This window comes from Cavia porcellus, unplaced genomic scaffold, assembly GCF_034190915.1.
Source record: "Cavia porcellus strain 051 isolate PalLab524CR breed Dunkin Hartley unplaced genomic scaffold, mCavPor4.1 scaffold_11, whole genome shotgun sequence".
In the NCBI taxonomy this organism is placed as follows: Eukaryota; Metazoa; Chordata; class Mammalia; order Rodentia; family Caviidae; genus Cavia; species Cavia porcellus.
The window spans coordinates 56,358,768-56,366,606 of NW_026947494.1; the positions used below are offsets into that span (position 1 = coordinate 56,358,768).

Consider the following 7,839-nt stretch of genomic DNA (forward strand, 5'->3'; position numbering starts at 1 on the left):
TAACTATCTCTTTAAATGATCTTATTTAGTTTTTGTGAGAAATGTTTTAGGGGTTTTAATCATACAGCTTTCCATATTTTTGTTAGATTTATCCTTATATGTTTCATATTTTGGATGTTATAAATTTTTAAGTTTCTATTTCTGTTTGTTGCTATAACACAGAAATACAATTATTTATCTATTGACCTTGAATTCTGAATCTTGCTAAACATTTATTAGTTCTTATAGCATTTTAATGGATTTCATCAGATGTTCTACATAGATGATCATGTTTTCTGAGAACAAAGAGTGATTCCTTCCTTCCCCATCCAACATCTTTTATTTCTTTTCCTTGCTAAATATTGTGCTGTGTAGGACACCACTACAGAATTCAATCAAAATGGAGAGGATCTCTTCAAAAAACAAGTAAACACTGAAGTGGAAATTTTTGCCATGTTCCTGATCTTATAAGAGCTTTCAGAGGGAGGTAGAGTCATTAAAGAATCTAAATTCAAAATAAAATGCATTTTCAGTTATTTTGATCAGCTAATTAGTCTTTATTTGACTAGAATTCAAATATAAATCTTTTTTTCAGTAAGAAGTTACATGGAAAACTGGAGCTTATTTTATATTGCTTTATCATTTGGTTTAGAAGAGTTTCTTAGAAGACTCTTGATTTAGACTTTCGCATGTGAGATATTTGAGGAGAAGAAGCCATATGGGTCTTAGAACCATCATGTGGGCTCATTAAACATCACCAAGACAAATGGCCAGGGGACGAGAGGTAGATGAGGACAAACTGTACCTCTTACCTTCCACGGTCGGTCCACAGAGCACCGCCAGGAAGTGTAATGTGACATGCAACTTCTGGAGACACTGAGTAGCTTTGCTCTGGTATCTAAAATGGTAAACAGATCACACACACACACACACACATACAGGCACACACCCGTACAAACACATTACCTGCCACACTTGGCTTCTCATGCTGGACACCAATGAAAGTTACTCTACATAATAGTGCAAGTTTGGAATTTATTACAATACTGCTATTGTTATTACTCTAGATATCTTTATTATGTGGCACTCATCAGGAAACTGACCCCGAATGTTTTAAGAGGCTCTCATGGCTTAGTGCACAACTTGCAGAATTTTTCCGTCAGCTGTTTTAATCAAGTCTTGATGGTCTAGCTCCAGTTGGAACAGACCAAGATACAGACCCATGCCAGAGGCCCGTGCTGGAGGCAAATTCCTGATTGCCCAGAATAGGACAGATGGTGTAAAGCATGCTCAGCCAGAATGATCACTGCTGAAAGGGAACTTGGCAACTGTCCATGGACTTTTACAAGAATACTCTGGGAATCTGGGCCAGGATCACCAAGTTACAGGATATTTGAATTAGAAAGGACTTTAGAGATTCATTTAATCTAGCCCTCCCATTTTACTGCTGAACAGATTGAGGCCTGAAGTATTTTGACTTTATTCAAAGTTTCCCACCTGACTATCACCAGAAACAGAATGAGAACTTGGATTCTATTAGCCAAATGCTCTCACTACAACACTGTAGGTTTCCTAGAATTACTTTATATCTTTCACCATCTGCCTTGTTAAATATTAAAACAAGTAAATAAAAAATCATGAGTAACCTAAATTGCCTGAATAATTGTCACTCTGCTTCTCCAGGCATGACCACATATAACATCTGACAGTCCATGGAGTAATATATTCAAAACATTTTCAATCTTAAATCCTATCAAAGTGAGTAAAGTTCATAGTAAATAAATTATTTCCCCACAGGGAATCCAGCACACCCTACTATTTCTTTCACTCTCCAACTCCCTATAATTTTGATCACTACAGTGCTCATCTGATTATGCAATAAGCAAATGTCTTTTTCCTATAGGAAAGAAAAATCCATATGTGGGCTAGTGATCTGTGGTCTAGAGTCTTCAGTCTATACTAGAAAATAACTAATATCTAGTTTCATGGAAGTATCAACCTGGGTTATCAAATCTGAAAGATATTGCTCAGGGATTCATTTATTGCTGTGTTACTGCTATGGTTTGAATATCTATGTGTCACCCAAATTCCTATGTTTACCCCTCCACTCATGACTGAGAAGTGGGGCTTTAAGAGAATATCATGACATAGAGGCAGAATCCTCATGAATAAAATCAATGCCTTAGCAAAAGGCCCTGGCTACACCCCTGGCTCTTTCCACCATGTGAGAAGATGCTATCTGTGAACCAGAAAGTGTGTACTCATCAGACAATAAATCAACCTACAATTAGATCTTAGATTTCCTTGCTTCCAGAAATATATGAAGTAAATTCTACCCAGTTTAGTCCTTTCAAAATTCATCCACATTGTAGCACGTACCAAATTTCATTGTTTCTTCAGACTGAATTATAATATATTGCATGCATATATCAGATTTTGTCCACTGATGTATCAAAAGACATTTGGGCTGCAGCCACTTTTTAACTATTGTGAATAAGATATTTATAAAGATTGATGCACAAATATCTTTTCAGATCTCTGCTTTTAATTCGCTTGGATACATTAACTAAGTAGAATTGCTACATAATATAACAATTCTATGTTTTACTTTTTAAAAAAAAACCATCAAACTATTTTCCATAGTAGTTATAACACTGTATATTGCCACTAGCAACATTTTGCTTTGTAAAAGCTTGAAAAACAGAAAAAAGAAAAGGAAAGAAAACAACAATTACAGTGGCCACTTAAAAGCCAGTCAGGTCAACTTGATTCCTCCTCAGACTCAGTCTGCATTAACTGCTGTATTAATTCACCAGTTTTCTTCTTTACAGGTGAGAAATTAAATATATTTATCCTCATTTTTTTCTAATATAACTAACCCACATATTGATTTCTTTCCCAAAGGGAAAAGGTATTTCTTTCCTATAGGAAAGAAAATCAATATGTGGGTTAGTGATCTCTGGTCGAGGTTCTCTGAGCTATACTAAAAAATAACCAATGTCTAGCTCCATGGAAATATCAACCTGAGTTATCAAATCTGAAAGATATTGCTCAGGGATGTATTTTTTGAATGTTACCTTAGTGACAGTAATTAAGTGAGCACTGTAATGACAATAGGTACAAAGCCTGGGGAATGAAAGAAATGATAAGGTATTTCTCTGAGTGGAAATGATTTGTTTGCTATTCTCTTTACTTACTATCAAAGAGATTTGAATTGACAGTGTTATGAATATATTACACCAGTGATCTATTTTTCTAAGCACTCTGAAAAGTGGGTATTTTTCTAGTGCAATAGAAAATTGATGGACTGGTACAGCTGTTTATCCAGATTATTTCTCCAAATTACACCACAGAAAGAGCAATGCAATTTCATCTTTGGTCTGTGTGGCTACACCCAAAAGTTTTCCCAAGCCTTCATATCTACTTTTTATCAGTCAGTAAATCCCTGAATGACACTGAAATCTCACTGGAAGCAGAAGATAGATACAAAGAGAAACAGAGATATTAGCTCTGTCCTCTAGAACCTTACAATCAATTCCAGTAAAAGGAAGACACACTAATAATGGAAATGCTGAATCACTCTTAAAAACACACAAATGTATGCAGATGCATTTGGGCCCATGTGACCACAAAAGGAAGAAAAGTCATATAACTTTTAACGTGGAGTAGCATTGTTGACTGTGAGCAGGGAATGACCTGGGGTTCAGCTTGGCAAAGGAATTCTACCCTTGTTCTTACTCTAACAGTATGAGCTTGTGCTGGCCACTGAATAGTTCTGGAATTCTATTTTTCCACATAAAATGAAACATTTGATCATTAGTCATTTTTGAACTCTGGAAAGACAAAAATCAATTTTATTTTCTCCCAAGGGAACCCTAATATAAATGTAAATCCTTTCTAGGGATCTTGACAGGTCCCTTAAACTATGTGGCATAATTCTGGAACTGCCAAGCACACAATTCTAAAGTAGACATTTTTTAAGATGCCTTATTCCATTAAAATATGAATCTCATCCCAGCGTGGTGATCCACATCTGTTATCCTAGCACCCAAGAGGCTGAGCCAGGAGGATTGTTATGAGTTAAAGGCCAGCCTAAACTATATAGTGAGACCCTTTCTCTAAAGAGACAGAAAGAAATAGAGAGAGAAAGAGAGAAAGGGAATGCTAGAGCATGAGCAGTTTAACGTGGGACACAGACTTCCATTCTTTGATATTTGAATGCAACTCAACTAATAAATGACAGTAATAGAAACTGAGACATGACAGTTTTGTATTGTATAGACATGATTCAGTAACTTTTTTGGTATGATCATCTTTCCTTTTAAGTTCGCGGGCAAAACAGAATAGGAAAAACAGGGCATTGTAGCTGATCCTTCATGTTCCAATTCAAACGACTGTCTAATAACTAAAGTTGTACAATTATGATTCAGAATGGGCAGTTTCCTTTATAAAGTATCGTGCCCAGATTCTAGGTAGTCTTTAAAACATAAAAATACAAAGGAGAGGAAATCACTGATAGAAAACTACATCAAAAGTTATTTAAAATCTAAATTGATGCTGTTGATAATAACACATGCTCAGTGAAAACCAAAAGTTGGAAAAGCAGTTACGCTTTCTAGTTGAGTGGGTAGATACAACAGTCATTTTCTGCAATGATCTTTATATTTTCAATGTATCATGGACTACTATGAACTCACTATGACATGTGGCCAGTCAGAAGGGAGACATAGGGAGAATTTCCCTTTTTGAAGGAGACTAAGCCCTCCAGAATCAGCATGGAAAATACATATCCTGGTGATTCTAGATGAAAAATAAAAGTCAATTTCAACTCACACGAAACTGACTCAATCTTTGCCTTCACTTGTTGGATATTATTCTTCTAAATTGAATGTATTTAACTCTTTGTCTAATTTATCTGGGTTTTTCCCAGTAAAAAGCTTTTCATCAACAAGAAAAGACCCAAGGACTCCATTTTCCTGTCCCCCCACTGCATTGTTTTCTAACCAAGTCACCGAATTCACCATTTTCAGCTCTACTTCCAGAAACTTGGCTTAGTTTGTTTTCATCTTTATCTGAAGCAGATGGGCTGAATTTTTCAAGACTGTCTACAGTAAAACCAGTCTCATCTATCCGTCTCAGGATGCACAGGCTTAACTCTGTCATTAGCACTCAGGGAACCGTGAACTTCCTCACCATCGTCTCTGACCAGCTTAGGACGGAATTCAAACTCCTCACTAACACTGAACACTAGTGCCTTCCACACTTTGAATCAGCTTTCCTTCTTTCTGTATGTTGTTCAAGTGTATCAGTCTTTTATCTTCTATGCATGAAAAGACTGTAAAGTGATTTTGGTAATATTTGGTCCTAGGAAGGCACGCTCTCCTTCAATGAGATCTTCTACTAAAATTTCACCTTCCTTCTCTTCTATCTTTTTAAAACACAAATCCAAGAGGAAGTGCATGATGAAACTACATTCTTGTTATTTCCAACAGCTTCAAGGAAATGCTTGCAGACTGCTTGACTTCTGGCTTTATCCTCTCCCGGCTCACAACGCTTCTTGTTCACCACTTCTTCGACTTTTTTCTCATCACAATTATCCATTGTATCTTTTTCAAGTTCTTTATTTCTTGCTTGGATGTAAACACTTTGTTTTTCACATTTTCTTTCCAAAGACAGGTCCCGAGAGAACTTGCACCGATTTCCCTCAGGCCGGTCTTCGCGTGAAGAAGGCTCGTACCACGGATTTGGGATCTGCTAATTTACTTATTTTTTGAGTAAGAGCTACAGCTTTGGACAGCTCATTTAGCTCCTACAATCATCTTTCTTCAGTTTCCTTTTAGCTTCACACTGTACTATCTGACGTGGATTTTAATATAACTCGAGTGAAGGCCTTGGTAACCTTCTGCTGCTTTGCTCCCGTTTTGTTATTCTACAGGCCGAAAGTTTTGTCTTCGACAATCTTTTTCCGCTCTGCCTTTTTACTGCCCGCACCTGAACCTGTTTCTTGGGGCGCACTGCGGGGAGAGGTGGCACCAGCCAGACTTGAGGACAAATGTCTGCCAGGCCGTGGGTAACCTGGCACCGCACCAGGCAGAGGAGGACCAGAAGCAGCGCCACAGCACGCGGAAAGCAGGTCGCTCCTCAGTCCCTGAATCACGACCTTTTGCGACAGTTCGGGGCTCGAAGCGTTCAAGATCCATAATCTGTTATACCAGCAGTTGGGGTCGTTTTCAACCCAGATTTATGGTACAAAATTCACAAACATTTATTTTGCACTTTGTAGATGCCAAGCACTTTGTATTCCAGGTGCTGAGATTTCAATTCCTCGAGGATCATCTTAGGACAGAAAATGTTCTTCGGTTTGAAAAACCTCCAAGAAAGCAAGAGAAAGGCATAGATAGTTCAATTAGAACTTCTACACCATGGATTAAAAAACAACTCTAAATAGAACTGATCCAGACATATTTTCTGTAACAGACAGCCTGAGGAAGGTCTTACAGTAAGGCCCCAGGTTTGAGAAGCTGGTAGAACCCTGACTCCAAGCCTGAGCACCATGGGGTCCTGAGCACCTTACCGATTGGGACAGACAGCAGACGGAAATGCTCTGCGAGAACAATTTGCACTGCTTTTATTCTGAGATGGGGCTCAAACAGGGATGCACACTGTCTCTCAACCTTGACCATCGGTTACTTCTATTATTCCAAACTCAGTTCTTATGCTACATTTTACTGTAATGGAAGTTTTAAAAAGGGCCACAAAACATTGATCTACCATAACACCTCTTTTGTGGATATGTCTAATTAAAGTTCTTTCCTGTAGAATTCATATATCTCATTTCTTAATAGTTTAACCAAATGTAGTACAGTATCAGGATTAAAGCAAAGTGGCTGTTAACTCATTGAAAAGTGCATAAGCTATAACATTAAATTCTAATTACAATGAGACAGGAGAGTCCATGTGTACATTTTGGAAGCACTGTAATGAAATGATTGAGAGAGAATAGAAAATGAGGTTTAACAAAATAAATTTCTTTTTATATTTTTAAGTATTTATAATTATGCTTGCAGATACATTAATTGCATCTGTTAAGTTTTATAATTTTAGACATTTGGTAATATAACAAATACATAAATATATGTATATAAGATAATCACTTGTACATTACATATAATAAATGCATATAATATAATTTTCCATATAATTATTACCTCTAATTATATTATGTACTTACAGAAACAATTCCTTGAACATCTTTTAGGAGGTACCAAAATCACTTTGGAATTAAATATTCATTAATTTCTTTGCATAGGTTAATCATGTTAATTCCTCTAGGCAATGAGAACTCTTGCCCACATTTTTGCTCATTTGTTAGACCGAAACGGCATCAAGTATCGCTTGTCTTTCCATAGCCTGAACAGGAGTTGGATTCTGGTAAGCAGAACCTTTATTATATACTATCATTAAATACAGGTTGTCGCTAAACACTGGCAAAATTTCCCTCTTTTGGTAAATCACTTTTTAGTGCAGAAGATTCCAAGCATATACAAATTTAGAAACAACATGATTGTAAAGCTCCAGGGATCATTATCTAACTTTACTGATTAAAAACTAAAAGCCACAATAATTTCATTTATATGCCTACCCACTTTCTTCTCACCCCATGAATATGTTATTTTAATGCAAACCTATAACATCATACATTTCACGCTTAAATATTTCACTGTACATCTATTAAATGATAGGACTCTAAAATGTCTCTCATAACCCTAAGACCAATATTATACTTTTTAAAAAGTTAATGATAAGAGTAGGGGTTTAGCTCAATAGCACAGTGTCTGTATGGCATTTGCTTCCTGATAC

The 7,839-nt window shown here is 36.6% G+C and overlaps 1 pseudogene; it reads right to left on the reverse strand.

The window, feature by feature from the left end:
• Positions 1–4,850: 4,850 nt before the first annotated feature.
• On the reverse strand, positions 4,851–6,662 carry LOC100732164 (zinc finger CCCH domain-containing protein 15-like; annotated as a pseudogene).
• Positions 6,663–7,839: the final 1,177 nt, after the last annotated feature.